Below are 17694 nucleotides of genomic sequence, written 5' to 3'. Positions count from 1 at the left end.
ACTCCATGTAAACAAAGCCCACACCATTATGGAGCGACCAACAGCTTGCCCAGTGCTTTGTTGACAACTTGGGACTATGGCTTTGTCGGGTCTGCGCCACACTCGAACCCTACCATTAGCTCTTACCAACTAAAATTGGCACTAATCTGACCAGACCATGGATTTCCAGTAGTCTAGGACCCAAACGGATACATTCGTTGTGCGCCCCACAATGATTTCTGCTGTTATTTTACGTAATGTTGCTTGTCTGTTAGCACTACCAACTCTACGCTGCTCTCAATCGTTAAGTGAAAGCCGTCACCCACTGCGTTGGTGGTGATGAGAGGACTGTTGACACTGTACATCTCGGAATACTGAACTATTTCCGAAGTGGAATACCCCACGCGTCTAGCTACAGCTTCCAATCCGCGTTCAAAGTCTATTAATTTCCGTCGGACGGCCATAATCACGTCGGAAACCTTTTCAATGATACAAACGACAGCTCCGCCAATAAGGCACTGCCCTCTTATGCCTCGTGTACGTGATACTACCGCCATCTGTATGTGTGCATATCGCTATTCCCTGACTTTTCTCACCTTTTCGTTAAGTGATTGGTCTTGCCTGTGTTTACATTTCTCGATTCGGATAGCTCCCTGGACTGTGCACGTGCTTAGGCCGACTTTCATTGTGCTCTGGACTTTGTTTAGGGCAGGAGACTCTCTTCATAAATTCTGCCTTCAATGACCGTAGGACCTGGACGATCAACAGAACGGAATAAACAGTGCCTTAAGAAAAAAGCCACATGAGTATGAACAAAAATGAGAAACAAGGATAATGCAATGGAGTCCAATGAAATCAGGCAATGCTTAGGGTATTAGATTAGTGAAGATACACTAGAATTACTAGATAACTTTTACTACTAGGACAGCAGAATAACTGAAGATGACATCAGTACAGAGGTTATAAATCGCAGATAGTGGAAAAAGAAACATTCTGAAAAAGAGTATTTTGTTATCATCGAATAAATTTATGTTTTGGAAAATCCTTCCTGAAGATGCTGGTTGGTTATAATTGAAGTGTAGTTATTCACGATGTCCTCTGTGGGCTGTAACTATCGTAGGACAGCGTTAATGCGGAATCGATTTACATTGGAAAAACATTAGTTCCAATTTTGGCCACCAGGTCCAATCTGGCGCTGCGCAGCGTCCCGTCGACGTCTCTAGTCCAAATATTGAACAAACTGTGGAGGCGACAGTTAATAATAAAATCAACATTATACGTGTGTCACTTGTTTGATCTTTTCAGCCCATGTCCTGTTCCTAATCCAGTATATATGGAACATCTCTTTCTCGCATTCACTGCGTCAAATTTTCACAGGTGGCCAAAGTTGGGACAAATATTAACGCATTAGAATATCTACCACTTTCCCTGCTCTACAATAATTACAGGCCACACTGAACTTCTCTTAGTGGCTGCACTTTAATTACAGCCACTCACTGTTTGTCTGGAGTACAGCCTTATACGAAATCGTAACGTCGATGATAAACAGTTCACATAAGTAGAGAATAAAATCCACTGAAACGGGTGCCACAGAAGAATTTTGTAGGGTAGGATGGTAGATTGGGTACTAATAAGTAGGTACTGTTGATATTTGCAGAAATTTTTCTTCAGTCACTACTTGAATATTTCCTTCTTGCAGAGTGCTAGTACTGCAAGTTCTGCAGGAGGAATTCTGTGAAATTTTGGGGAGTAGGAGTGTAGCATCAGCCGGAGCAACCCCTGAGGGGTGGGTGGTACTTGGAGGGTTGAGTTGGTTAACGGCAGCGCCTGCGAAATGTTAGTGTCCCAGTCCGGTACACAGTTTTAATCTGCAAGGATGTTTCAAAAAAGCGTGCGTTCCGCTGTAGAATGGAAGATTCATTCCGATAAACGTTTACGAATATTGATATTTTCGAGACGAAATAAATGATACACTACATTTCGGCACTCCAGACGCATAAATTCTATTTCTTCTCCTTCTTCTGATATTTCGTCCGTGTACCATAGTCAAAAAAGCAGTTGAATTTCAGTTGGCGAATAATTTAATTAACAAAGATGGCGGTTTAAATCTGGAGTAATCCTGGAGTCCTGTGCTTTCTTTAATAACCTCACAAAGACGGTGCTACATAATAGCACGGATCGACCGCTAGCAACGTGACAACGGAAGACGGCGCTACGAACATACGCTGTACATTGCCTTGAAGCTGGCGTCGACATGTTAGATGCCCCAAAACATTAGCAGACTACCGTTTACGATTTCCTCTTCTTAAAAATTTCCTTCGTGTGCACGCAACAGTTATTTTAAATATAAACCGTTACTGTGTGTTCGTGAGTAACACAGCGTCAGGAAAAAATTTTCAGATGAAGCTTCCTGGCAGACTAAAACTGTGTGCCGGACCGAGACTCGAACCCGGGACCTTTGTCTTTCGCGGGCAAGTGCTCCACCAACTGGGCTACCCAAGCACGACTCACGCCCCGTCCTCACAGCTGTACTTCTGCCAGTACCACATCTCCTACCTTCCAAATTTTAGAGGACTTGCCCGCGAAAGGCAAAGGTCCCGAGTTCGAGTTTCGGTCCGGCACACAATTTTAAACTGTCAGGAGGTTTCATATCAGCGCACACTCCACTGCAGAGTGAAAATCTCGTTCTCGAAATATTTTCAGATATTTCTGTGGTATTGTGTGCATATTAGATCCAGTAATACGACGCATTTCGCCTCGCTAAAGTAACTCTCTTTGTTAACGTTTAGAATAACCAAGAAGAGAAGTGTGTCATGTGAAAGACTGCTTTCGTAATCCAGCATTTTTCCTAAATACAGACTGACGACACTGACGTTAAATCTATGTCTTCTTCCCCAAAATACTGGGAAAACATTTTGCTACGTTCGGACGGTTTCCAGTCTTTCTTTCTCACTATCGTTATCCAGAGAGCTTCTCGAGTTGAACTGACAGAAAATCTATAAAGTTGGATGACAGAAATAAAACCACTACAGTGGAAGTAAACAGTGCATCCAAAATTTATGCATAGAAAATAAATACCGCTCGAACGAGACCACTTACGAGTTAAATATGATTCCTTTACATACTAGATTATAATCAGATTGATTAGTACGGCATGCTGGCATTTTTGATCAAAAAACTTCCACCAAAAGATGATGTTTGGCGCAACTAACATGATGGACGTCAGCGTCAAGTTTGCAACATCATGACAAAACTCCATTATTATGTGGCTCTGAGCACTATGGGACTCAACTGCTGAGGTCATTAGTCCCCTAGAACTTAGAACTAGTTAAACCTAACCAACCTAAGGACATCACAAACATCCATGCCCGAGGCAGGATTCGAACCTGCGACCGTAGCGCATTATTATGTCTCCATGCTGTCTGTCGCAGATTAATGTCTCTGGCGCTAGTGCACCTGCGGTTTAAAACGACCTAACGAGTACTGTAGATTCATTCTGTCGGTTCACTCTCAAAATGGCCGAAAGGTATACGACCGAAACATCAGAAGAAGAACAAGAAAGATAGATTATGCGGCTGCACTCTCTAAATTTAATGGATCAATCTGGATGATATTTGTGTGTGTGTGTGTGTGTGTGTGTGTGTGTGTGTGTGTGTGTGTGTGTATGTGTGTGTGTGTTAGCAGGAAATGGACTATTCACTGAAATATACACATGGAAGACTATTTGATTCTAATGCAATTGACTTTATTTTCAGACAGTGCCGTAAACATTTGTGAACGGAATTGAGTAACAACAAATATGAACACTTTAACAGCTCATCACGTTACCGGGCAGCAGATGGGTTAGCCTGCTGCATCCACACGCGCACCCAGATCGAAGCAAATTAATTAAGACAACAACGATAGAGCGCGCTGCATTTGGAATTTAATAAACAAAGCGGCAGTCGGCGCCTAGTGTAAACTGCGGGCCGCCGTTGTTCCGGTTATTTTTCTTTTATCGGCGCGCGGAATGCCGGCCCCTTTTCAATCAGGGCCTCAGCGGCCCCCATCCCCGGAGCTGGCGGGGAGGCTAGGCGTTGCCTTCCCGTTCCCTTCCAGCGGCAAATCGTGCGGCAAAACACGTCCCAGACGTTCGGGCGGACGGACGAGAGAATTTAATCTAAACAGAAACCCGGAGGAGGGGAGGGGCGGGGAAAAAGGGGAACGTTATTTCTCGTGTCGGCCCCTAACCTTTCCGTCACCCCAGCGAGCTCTGGCCGCCCGTGAGGACCCGTAGGGTGAGCATCCAAACAATGAAGAAATACTATAAAAAGAGAAGCTACGACAAACTCCAGCTGTCTCCTTAGAAATCAGTCACTCGCCGTGATGAGAACGAACGAAGCGCGCGCACACACACACACGCACGGACACACACGCACGCACACATACACACGCACACACAAGAAACTTTTACTCCTTCTTGGCAACGAAAGGCCAACTCAGCTCTGAGTGTCTACGAAGAATGGAAGTGAAGTCCAAACACACACACACACACACACACACACACACACACATACGAACAGTGTGGCGACTCCTTTTCTTCAAGATGAGTCTCGTATTTAATTAAATATTATTCCATCCCGAACGCTAATTTCGGTATTTACAGTTTTTGCCTATGGGGTATCGTCTCAGTTGTGTGACTCGATTCGTGATTTCCTGTCAGGAAGGTCGCAGTTCGTAGTAATAGACGGCAAATCATCGAGTAAAACTGAAGTGATATCAGGTGTTCCCCAGGGAAGCGTCCTGGGATCTCTGCTGTTCCTGATCTATATAAATGACCTGGGTGACAATGTGAGCAGTTCTCTTAGGTTGTTCGTAGATGATACTGTAATTTACCGTCTAGTAAGGTCATCCGCAGACCAGTATCAGTTGCAAAGCGATTTAGAAAAGATTGCTGTATGGTGTGGCAGGTGGCAGTTGACGCTAAATAACGAAAAGTGTGACGTGATCCACATGAGTTCCAAAAGAAAACCGTTGGAATCCGATTACTCGATAAATAGTATAATTCTCGAGGCTGTCAATTCAACTAAGTACCTGGGTATTAAAATTACGAACAACTTCAGTTGGAAAGACCACATAGATAATATTGTGGGGAAGGCGAGCCAAAAGTTGCGTTTCATTGGCAGGACACTTAGAAGATGCAACAAGTCCACTAAAGAGACAGCTTACACTACACTCGTTCGTCCTCTGTAGGAATATTGCTGCGCGGTGTGGGACCCTTACCAGGTGGGATTGACGGAGGACATCGAAAGGGTGCAAAAAAGGGCAGCTCGTTTTGTATTATCACGTAATAGGGGAGAGAGTGTGGCAGATAAGATACCCGAGTTGGGATGGAAGTCATTAAAGCAAAGACGTTTTTCGTCGCGGTGAGATCTATTTACGAAATTTCAGTCACCAACTTTCTCTTCCGAATGCAAAAATATTTTGTTGAGCCCAACCTACATAGGTAGGAATGATCATCGAAATAAAATAAGAGAAATCAGAGCTCGAACAGAAAGGTTTAGGCTTTCGTTTTTCCCGCACGCTGTTCGGGAGTGGAATGGTGGAGAGATAGTATGATTGTGGTTCGATGAACCCTCTGCCAAGCACTTAAATGTGAATTGCAGAATAGTCATGTAGATGTAGATGTTGTCTCCAGTAAACCACCGCAACGAAGCGCGTAAAATAAAAATGCCCTCAAAAATTCAATTTAGCAGCATGATAAATTGATTGTGGGTGCTAATTTCGGGTCCTTGCCGTAGATTCCTCTTGAAAATACCGGGCAAAAATAATTACTAATATTTCGTGTTAATATGAAATTTACTTATCAGTCTCTTTAACAAAATAACTATACACTGCCCCTTTTTTTATTTTGGGTTTCTTACGAGAGTACAATTGTAATATTTTCCGCATCCATCTCTACTCGCTCGGTTCCGACTCCCGATCGCGGTTGGTCGTCGGTTGATAGAACTGGCTGCTCAAATTGTTCGCCACAGCCCGGCTGCGTAGTGCGCGTGGGTCCTTAACGGACACTGTGTATGCAGTCTTAGAGCTCGAATTACTGCCCTCCGTCACACATTTCTGAATTCTATGTTACAGCCCAGCGTCCTACCAGATCCCCCCTCCGAAGTACGACGGGTACCACGGATATCTCGGTCTGCTGCTTCTCATGACGTTTCGCCCATTGGACACAGTGGGGGTGTGGTTGGTCGACGCCTTGTACATCACAGGCGTTCAGCAGAAATCTCTCACAATGATGCTTCGTATAAAAGCGGCGTCTGCGGCTATTAGGTAGCATGACTCTTTTACAAGAAGCTACAGAGAATGAATAGTAATAGAACTTAGCGATTTTATAAGCCACTGACTCTTTTACAAGAAGCTACAGAGAATGAATAGTAATAGAACTTAGCGATTTTATAAGCCACTATTTCCACAAATTACTTCAAAAACATTCAAATGCACAAAAAAGTAGAGTTAAATTAAAACCGGCTTGTCATCATTTGCCAATTATGCAATAATCGTACTTATTGGATATCGAAAACTAAATTGCATGAACTTCCTTGTAATTTTTAAGAGTAAAATATTCAGTAACAACTTAATATTTGACAGTTTATTACTCGAGAATAAGTAATACGGCATCACCTAACAGGAGAGAAGTTCAAATACATCTTCACTGTTCTTATTACACATACTATCAAACTGACATTAAATGCAATACGCAAGATGATTAGGTATTTAACACTCATCAAATTTATTGTTTATTTCCACAATATGTCTTATGTATCTGCTTGGATGTACAACATATATCTCGAACTACGTCACATTTCATCACCGGCATTGTGAAACTAAAGTTGAACTTTAATGAGTTGGTCTTACCTATTTCTAACAGTATGTAAAGTAATCCAATATCTAAGACGACTCTTACTTTGATTCTTAACACGTATCGGGAATTTCTATGAGGATGAAATAATCTTGTGATATAACTTGAACATTTAAAGTGTGCAATATCGCATTTTATCCTGACATGATCTACTTCATTCAAACTGAAAAGCATCTTGACTTTGCTTTCGCATGGCAGTCGTTCTGATTTTAATACCTCTTAAGTTATAGACTAAGGCATTTGATACAGTTCCCCACAGTCGTTTAATGAACAAAGTAAGACTATCAGACCAATTGTGTGATTGGATTGAAGACTTCCTAGATAACAGAACGCAGCATGTCATTCTCAATGGAGAAAAGTCTTCCGAAGTAAGAGTGATTTCAGGTGTGCCGCAGGGGAGTGTCATAGGAGCGTTGCTATTCACAATATATATAAATGACCTTGTGGATAACATCGGAAGTTCACTGAGGCTTTTTGCGGATGATGCTGTAGTATATCGAGAGGTTGTAACAGTGGAAAATTGTACTGAAATGCAGGAGGATCTGCAGCGAATTGACGCATGGTGCATAGAACGGCAATTGAATCTCAGTGCAGACAAGTGTAATGTGCTGCGAATACATAGGAAGAAAGATCCTTTATCGTTTAGCTACAATATAGCAGGTCAGCAACTGGAAGCAGTTAATTCCATAAATTATCTTTGAGTACGCATTACGAGTGATCTAAAATGGAATGACCATATAAAATTAATCGTCGGTAAAACAGATGCCAGACTGGGATTCATTGGAAGAATCCCAAGGAAATGCAGTCCCAAAACAAAAAAAAGTAGGTTACAGAACACTTGTTCGGCCACAGCTTCAATATTGCTCACCGATGTGGGATCCATACCAGATAGAGTTGATAGAAGAGATAGAGAGGATCCAACGGAGAGTAGCGCGCTTCGTTACAGAATCATTTAGTAATCGCGAAAACGTTACGGAGATGATAGATAGACTCCAGTGGAAGACTCTGCAAGAGAGACGCTCAGTAGCTCGGTACGGGCTTTTGTTGAAGTTTCGAGAACATACCTTCACGCGAGGAATCAAGCAGTATATTGCTCCCTCCTACATATATCTCGCGAAAGGACCATGAGGATAAAATCAGAGAGATTAGAGCCCACAAAGACGCATACCGACAATCTTTCTATCCACTAACAATACGAGACTGGAATAGAAGGGAGAACCGATGGAAGTACTCACGGTACCCTCCGCCACACACCGTCACGTGGCTTGCGGAGTATAGATGTAGATCTAAGTTAGTAACGTCGGTAACTAAGGCTTTATTTCTTAGTGGTTTAATGTCTGACAACGAATTGAATTGCGACAAAAATATGTCTAGCTTTGGATTCAGATGTATTCCGTCGATTCGCGGTGGTCCTGGCATTGTAGCTGGGATTTCGACAAAATTTTCGACACTGGCGGTGCCTTGTGTTACTAGGCAGGATGAACTAGCTCGCATGTTCACTAATCCAATAAGATCTCAATAAATCTTCGAGGGATTCAAATTAATCTCACAATTCAAGGCTTCAGTCTTTATGGTATAAATGACAATAATTTAAAAACATTAATGGTATTTTAGCGTAGCTTTTGTTGACTTATGTTGAGCAGAATGCCACACGATTCATTCTGCTGTCTTTATATGCGACTGCCGTCGTTGATAATTGTTTATGGTACCATTGGTTTCGTTTCTTACAAAATAGCTTTTACTCCTAATAGCCATGATTTATATTCATTTGGGTGTTATGTGATGTCCTTAGGTTAGTTAGGTTTAAGTAGTTCTCAGTTCTAGGGGACTGATGACCATAGATGTTAAGTCCCATAGTGCTCAGAGCCATTTTTTTTATATTCATTTCCTGCACGACGAGTTTCAGGAAATAATTTCTTGTACTAAGGGCGTTTTTCTTGTATTATAACTGAAACGTCCCCTTACAACAATTATGAATGACTGTGCATGTAAACTCCTACGTTATTTGATTTTCAAACAGCTGAGCGTAACTCAACGTACTCAAACAGCTTTCTCTTTACTTATTATGATCATCACTAAACTTACACACAATATTTTTAGTGCAACGCAATCTGACTTTCAAAAATCCCTACAAAAGAATGACCCTGACTAACAATAACCTATACCTTTCATGAATCACTTACCTCACAAAAATCTTCGTTACTCAACCTACCGCAATACAGCGAGTGCCAATACTGCCAGCTAAATAAAATGTTCTAACTACCGAAGGCACTAACTACTGATAGGCATAGCCAGGAAATGAAAGATTTTGATTTGTATTTACCTTAATAATGTTCAAAAGTCATCATATATATCTATCTATTCATGACAACCATCTTTACAAATTTCCTTTTCCTGGCGGACACACGTCCAGGCCGTCAGTTTATAGTAACCTCTGAAAACTATGGCATCGCTCTCTCCACATCCACCACTGCTGGCGGCTCAGCTCCAACTGCCCAACGCTACGCGCTGTTCACATCCAACTGCCCAACACTACACAAGCGAATATTCTAGCAATGTGTCCAACCAGCCACAGACTGCACACAGTGCAGTCAGTGATTTTCGTACAGAGCACTAAGTGGCGTTACCAACGTAAAAACCTAAACAGCCCACTTACATAACTTTTAAGAGTAATACTTGCTGGGAGTCAGGCGTTGAATTACTCTTTTGGCTTTGGGTTTTCCTGTAGTCCTCGGATTTCTTCAGATGGCACGACGGAATCCTTAAATAAGCAAATAAAATACTGCTACATAGAAATAAGTGTCTTTATATTTAATATACAAGAAAATAATTTTTCATATTACATACGACAAAGGCCTTATGCACTAAAGAATAGTATACATACTTAGTGGACGATCTGTAGCATCACATCTCTGTTGGTAATAGGAAAAATATGTTCAAATGGTTCAAATGGCTCTGAGCACTATGCGACTTAACTTCTGAGGTCATCAGTCGCCTAGAACGTAGAACTAATTAAACCTAACTAACCTAAGGACAGCACACATATCCATGCCCGAGGCAGGATTCGAACCTGCGACCGTGGCGGTCGCTCGGTTCCAGACTGCAGCGCCTAGAACCGCACGGCCACACTGGCCGGCTGAAAAATATGTTTGTGACTGTTTATTGTTATACATATATCCTTTTAACATGTGCACTTCACTGTGAATTGTTTAAGTGGTGTTTCATACGGGAGTTTCTGGATAAAAACGCTACAAGAAAGCTAAAGCCTCCAGAAAGCACGGCAATTCACAAATCTTAGACATCATGTCCAAATTCGATAATACAGGAAAAAAGAACTTGTGGGCGTAAATTATTTCCTGAAACGTGTAAATGCTATAATAAAGAAAAGACGCGCTTGAAACTGAAATTGTTTCCTGAAATGCAATATGTAGGAAGTAAATAAAAGAAAGTCGTGAGTAAAAGCAGAACAAGTTATTTTATAGCAAACAGGACAAGTCGGAGGCTTTCATACGAACTATTGCTAAGGATAAAATAAAACTATGTGCTAACATTGACGAAATTCTCTATGAGTTCGATGAGTATGAGTTTTGATAGTAAGAAATATCGTTGAAGAAATTTTGTTACTATATCACGTCCATGTCACCCCAACAAACGAAAAATGATGCAACAAACCCTGTAGCACTGACGTATTTACGTACTGACGAGGAAACGGTTGTAATGCTAGACATGCATCTGATGCTGAGAGTAGATTTCCATGTGGCCGTAATCACTGTGATGCCGACCTTCTTGTTTGAGAAGTGCTTTTAGCAAGACAGCCATAAATACTATGACTAGATAGCGATAAAACCATTATCTGACAGTGTTGACAGTGTTTCATCCTCGATATCTGCCAAAACCCGGGATTTACTAGTCCTAGGACTGATACAAACCTCTGCTGTCTTTGTAGTGCACTTAAAACTGCTTTTAGTGCGAGCAGGTATCCCAATACCTGGCGAAGTGTGGTGCAGTTAATGACCAGCAAGCGGTTACTTTGCTTTAGTCCACCTGGAGCCTTGTGTTGTCAGAAATAATACTGGCCTCAGCCTACATTCAGTGTACGAGAAGATGTACTCAGCGACTTACTGAGAACCACCTAAGGTCTTTCTTTTTAACTGTCCAGTTTATATCTATCGAATTATGAGGATAATAAAGTATCAGTCTGTGATTGGGAGAAAATAAGGAACATAAATAGTGAATAATAGCAACTACCATTGGAAAAAAAATGGTTCAAATGGCTTTGAGCACTATGGGACTTAACATCTGTGGTTATCAGTCCCCTGGAACTTAGAACTACTTAAACCTAACTAACCTAAGGACACCACACACATCCATGCCCGAGGCAGGATTCGAACCTGCGACCGTAGCGGTCACGCGGTTCCAGACTGAAGCGCCTAGAACCGCACGGTCACACCGGGCGGCCTACCATTGGCAGAACAACGTCCTAGTTCTATAGTTCTGATTGATGGCACAGAACAGATGAAAAAGCCTCAAAAACGACATAGTTATTCACAAGTATGTCTTCGGTTTTAGGAGAGGACTGTGTGAAAACTACGTCGTATACATAAAACAGAAACATATCCGTGGACAGAATATCTCTGAATATTTTTAAATTCACATTACAAATGCTCAACGTCGGCGCGAACTAACTTGATACGACACTACGTAAGAAATAACAAGGGAGACCATTAAATAGATCAACACACACACGTGCGCGCGCGCGCGCGCGCACACACACACACACACACACACACACACACACACACAAGAAATGCGATTATCATATATGTATTTGGGGGAATACTGAGACACGATGTGAAATGGGACTCATATATTGCTAGGGAAGGCGAATGTAAGTTTTGTTGGAAGGACTTTGTGAAAATACAATGGATCTATGGAATGGACAAAGTCCCCAAGCAAGGAGATAAGATGAACATTAACAAAAGCAACACAAGGATAAGGGAATGCAGTTGAATTAAATCAGACAATGCTAAGGAAATCAGACACTAAAAGTAGTAGATTAGTTTTTCTATCTCGCCAGTAAACTAGCCGATGATGGCCGAAACAATACGACATGAAATGTATACTGGCAATGTCAAGAAAAATGTTTTGATGAAGAAACGTTTGTTAGTGATGGAAATTCTTTTCTGGAGGTACTTGTCTGGAGCGTAGCCTTGTACGATTGTGTGACGTACACGACAAACAGTTCAGAGAAGAAGAGAATAGAAGCCTGTGAACTGTAGTACTTACCCGTTCTCAGTCTCCATCCTCCTTACTATTTCCGATAGGCCCAATTGGATATACACAACTGGCCATTAAAATTGCTATACCGACAGGAAATGCAGATGATAAACAAGTATTCATTGGACAAATATATTACACTAGAACTGACATGTGATTACATTTTCATGCAATTTGGGTAAATAGATCATGAGAAATCAGTACCCAGAACAACCACCTCTGGGCGTAATAACGACCTTGATACGCCTGGGCATTGAGTCAAACAGAGCTTGGATGGCGTGTACTGGTACAGCTGCCTATGCAGCTTCAACACGATACCACAGTTCATCAAGAGTAGTGACTAGCGTCTTGTGACGAGCCAGTTGCACGGCCACCATTGACCGGACGTTTTCAATTGGTGAGAGATCTGGAGAATGTCCTGGGCAGGGCAGCAGTCTTAATACATCTGAAACGTAACGTCCACTGTCCAAAGTGCCGTCAATGGGAACAAGAGGTGACCGACACGTGTAACCAATGGCACCCCATACCATCACGCCGGGTGACACGCCAATATGGCGATGACGAATACCCGCTTGCAATGTGCGTTCAGCGCGATGTCGCCAAACACGGATGCGACCATCATGATGCTGTAAACAGCATCTGGATTCATCCGAAAAAATGACGTTTTGCCATTCGTGCACCCAGGTTCGTCGTTGAGTACACCATCGCAGGCGCTTCTGTCTGTGATGCAGCGTCAAGGGTAACGGCAGCCATTGTCTCCGAGCTGATAGTCCATGCTGCTGCAAGCGTCTTCGAATTGTTCGTGCAGATGGTTGTTGTCTTGCAAACGTCCTCATCTGTTGACTCAGGGACCGAGACGTGGCTGCACGATCCGTTACAGCCATGCGGATAAGATGCCTGTCATCTCGACTGTGATACGAGGCCGCTGGGATCCAGCACGGCGTTCCGTATTACCCTCCTGAACCCACTGATTCCATATTCTGCTAACAGTCATTGGATCTCGACCAACGAGAGCAGCAATGTCGCGATACGATAAACCGCAGTCGAGATAGGCTCCAGTCCGACCTTTATCAAAGTCGGAAACGTGATGGTACACATTTCTCCTCCTTACACGAGGCATCACAACAACGTTTCACCGGGCAACGCCGGTCAACTGCTGTTTGTGTACGAGAAATCGGTTGGAAACTTTCCTCATGCGTTGTAGGTGTTGCCACCGGCGGCAACCTTGTGTGAATGCTCTGAAAAGCTAATCATTTGCATATCACAGCATCTTCTTCCTGTCGGTTAAATTTCGCGTCTGTAGCACGTCATCTTCCTGGTGCAGCCAGCAGCGTATAACGGAAGTAATAAAGAAATATCAATACCCCTTTTAACCTCTGCAGGAAACCCGATTAGATTCCCGAAGTTTACCGTGGATACGTGCACAGGCCATGAGAAAAGGAACCCACGGCCGCACTCAGGGTTGAGATGCGGCCTCTTACTGCACTGCGCGAGTGGCGGCGGCGGCCGCTGTTTCCGGCAGCACAGGCCGAATTGGAAAGAATCCCCGGGCTTTGCGTGGGGTGGGTATAGGGAGATGGGTCGGGGGCCGTGACGTGTGGGAGCGCGCGCAGGCAATAAGTAGCCGTGTCGGCCAATTTAATTCGCAATATATCTCTATTACTCGCGGGCAGAGTCGCAATCCCGACCGCCGCGTCTTCCGAGCCCTCGAGGCGCCCGTCTGCCTGCTCCGCCCTCACCTCCTCTCCTCTCTGGCGGGCCCTTAAAGCCGCGCGCGCAGATTTTATCCGAGTAATTTTCACTACAACTCCATCTTATCAAAGCGCCGTCCTCTTTTCTCTCCGTCCCTGAGCCGGTGGAGGCGCCTCGCGACTGCAGCTTTCACCCTCATTCCGCTTTACTCTCGGCACCTCCCTACGCCCTCCGGCATAAATCGCCGGCTAGAGGGACGGGGGCTTGTGACCTGGGTGTAGACTTTATCTCCCCTCCGCGATACAACTAGAGGGGGGGGGGGGCGGCAGCGGTGGCGGATGCAGTGCCCTGTAACAGCTATCTGCAATTAGACTCACCGTTTGACGTCCAGCATCATTACCACTGAAAGCTTTGTCTGAACTGCTACTGTAATATTCTGCATATAGAATAGGAGCCTATAACTGTGACTGCTGTGTAACCTTTAAACAGTTGAAAGGTCTCTGTTGTATTCCTTTCATGTTAATTTCTTAAATCTGTTGTCAAAATGGCTCTGAGCACTATGGGACTTAACTACTGTGGTCATCAGTCCCCTAGAACTTAGAACTACCTAAACCTAACTAACCTAAGGACATCACACACATCCATGCCCGACGCAGGATTCGAACCTGCGACCGTAGCGGTCAGGCGGTTCCAGACTGTAGCGCCTATAACCGCACGGCCACTACGGCCGGCTAAATCTGTTGTCATTTACGGCATAAATTCCTCTTATATATTTACTGTGGTGTTTCTGACTCTATCTGGGAGGAGACTGAGTAGTGGAACGTGTTACGTTTACACATAAACAAGAACGATCTGTCACACTACTACACTTTAAAACACAGTTTATATGTAATTCATGTCACTCAGTCTCATACGGAACCTACATCCACTTTCTTTTATATACTGTATATGATAAGATACTGTCATCCCCCTTCCCCTCTGTGTGAAAGGATGAATGAACAAATGTATTTCTAGTTGCATACTTGATGGTGGTAGACAAGCCTGTCTGCTAGAGAACAGTAGGACCAACGTCGGAAAAGGTAGCTACGCTTTCTAAAAGCAAGGAGGTTTCTATTCTTGGTATGGTCCTGTTCGTCCCTTGTAATGTTGGTATGGGAAGCTGCCTCTCTGGTCACTTCCGTTTGTATCTGTGGAGCACCCTCGGTAGGGGCCCACAGCAGTCAGTCCGCGGCGAGCGTCTGAAGTGGTAAGATCTCGGGGTAAGCGCGTCTCTGCTAAGTCCGTAGGACAATGGATTTCTTAAGTTCAGCCTAACTGAAAATTTAGTCACCTTTATTTCAGGTTTAGCTCTAAAATATCTAATGTTATATTAAATTGCAAACAGTGTAATTCGAATGTGAAGTTCAAAATATCTTCCAGCAGTTGCTTTGTCACTACTTTGTGAGTAAAGTGGAACCATGTGTGGATGATCCGTAACTCTAACTAAGATCAATCAATATTAAATGCGAATGTACGTGAGATTATAACGTCTCATCTTGACAATATTTTTCAATATAGCAACTTTTCTTTATGTTCAACCCACGTGGGATGTACTTTGTGAGACCAGTACCGCGTGCTTATATAATTGTTTGACCCATCATGTTAATAGTAAGACGATAGTAACCAGTTTGAGGTTTTTGTTTTGCAATTTGCGTTTCGATTTAATTAATTTTAATTATCAGAATTATTGTGGAGTTACTCTCTTTGTGTAAACCAAGTTGACCACGTGAAGCATGTGGTGTAAGCATCAAAGTAGCCCTCAGCTATTCTTTTCGGGAAGATTTCACAGAGAGTTAGTATGAATTTAGTATACCAGTGTGTGGTAATTTCATGACGGACAGGATTGCGCTACGAACGTAACTTCTTTGGGTGAAAATTGAATCGGTCGGTTGTGGTTAATTTCCTCTTGCATATGTTTCAACGTTCTTCGTGTGTTATTTTATGAATGCAGTGTTGTATGTAGTCTCCCAATCTTGGCTCCCTATTTAATGTGTTCCGTAAGATTACAAACTCACATTTACACAATCCTAAATAAGGCACCAGTTTAGTTATAAATCAAGTTTGATATGCTGAAATTTTAACGGAACAATGATCAATGTTAAAATAAATGTCCAAATATAAACTGATTTATTTCTTTTTATTTAAATTGTCTTTATATATATATATATATATATATATATATATATATATATATATATATCACCGGTTATCGTAAGATGAGTACTAAAAGATTATAATTAATGTTAGTCTGGTTGGGAATTGGGTAAGCTAGACTGGATACCTGGTGAAACAGTTGCTCAGTAATGCAAGGTTAACTTCCCCAGATAGCTCACAGCTTTTAACCCGCTTTTATTGTCTTGAATATCAGCACCGCTTTCAGAACAAATTAATGCATCAACATTACACGGTGTAGCCAGTACATTGTAACACGAACACTGTGTGACTGTACAACTTCCTAAATGGGAAACATACTTTCCAGCACCGCGAATGTAGAACAATTCAGTATTTTCTAAAAGCAATATTTCATAATGTAAGAGGAAATGTGGAAATGTGAATTAGCATTTGTGAGTGATAACTTTACAAGAATAAAGTCTGTGATATTCACTGACTTATAGAACAGCTATGTACAGTTTCTAATCCTGCCCTGAATGTACGAGTATCATTTTCAATAAGTAATGGCCCACATTCTTTTTCAGAACATATTTAATGTTAAGAGCAGAATTTATTGACAATATACATCAACATGTCTTGTCCTATTTTTCTCCGTAGTCTCCATCACGTTCTATGGCCGTACGCCAACGTTGTGTAAGGGCATGTATTCCCCTGCTGGTAAAGGCTCTTGTCCTGTGGGCGTAGCCATGTTTTCACTGCATGAGTGACACACTCATCATCTTCAAAGCGTGTTCCCCATAGAGAATCCTTTAGCGGCCAACAATTCAGGTGATATTGCCTTTCTTTGAATCTTGTCATCCGCTGTGCGCATTCGTGGAACCCACCGTGAGCACTTCTTTGAATATCCGAGAATCTAGATCATTGCAGACGCACTTCCAATTCTGACCGACAATTGTAGAGCCAATTGTCGGGTTGTGATGCGCCGGTCGGCACGAATAATGACATCCGGACGATTTAGCATGTGTGGAGCAGTTGCTGTGACGGAGGATGCTAAGTTCACCGGACTTGGATACGATGTGACGTCATTATGACGTATACACACTACATCGAAAACGATAGAAACCGTATATCGACTATTCGACTTTTGTGAACTTTCGATAGATTGTGACAGGGTAGCGCTGTGCTCTGCGCCATTCGTTTAAATGTGTTTTGCGTTCCTTGCGTTTAAATCGTGTATTGTACTGTGTTTGTGTCCTGTGCGTTGTTTTTCGTTTGCTCGTCTCTAATTATGTGTTCAGCATTCGAGAGACTAATGAGAGAAAAGCTGACCACCATGGAATGCTTTGACACTATCATACCACCATGGAATGCTTTGACACTGCATTCAATCGTTTCATACGTCAATCAGAACTAGACACTAACCTTTGGTTAAGATTACATTGAGAAATCCACTTCCCCTCGAATTTCATCTCCGGTCGACGATTTTTCTTCAACAATGCCTCATATTTTTCTTTTTAAGTTCGAAATTCAATTATTCTACACATCAGTCATTACTGGACACTAAGGTACCCGTCTCTGCGGTCCGAGTGTAAAATTACTTGGAATTTTGGTTGATAAAAGACTATCTTGGGATGGACATATAAATTACTTAGCTAACAAATCTTTCAGCTATATAAATTAAGAAAAAAAGTCAGCAA

The sequence above is a fragment of the Schistocerca serialis genome, chromosome 7 (genome assembly GCF_023864345.2).
Source record: "Schistocerca serialis cubense isolate TAMUIC-IGC-003099 chromosome 7, iqSchSeri2.2, whole genome shotgun sequence".
Taxonomy (NCBI): Eukaryota; Metazoa; Arthropoda; class Insecta; order Orthoptera; family Acrididae; genus Schistocerca; species Schistocerca serialis.
This window is presented reverse-complemented; position numbering follows the sequence as displayed.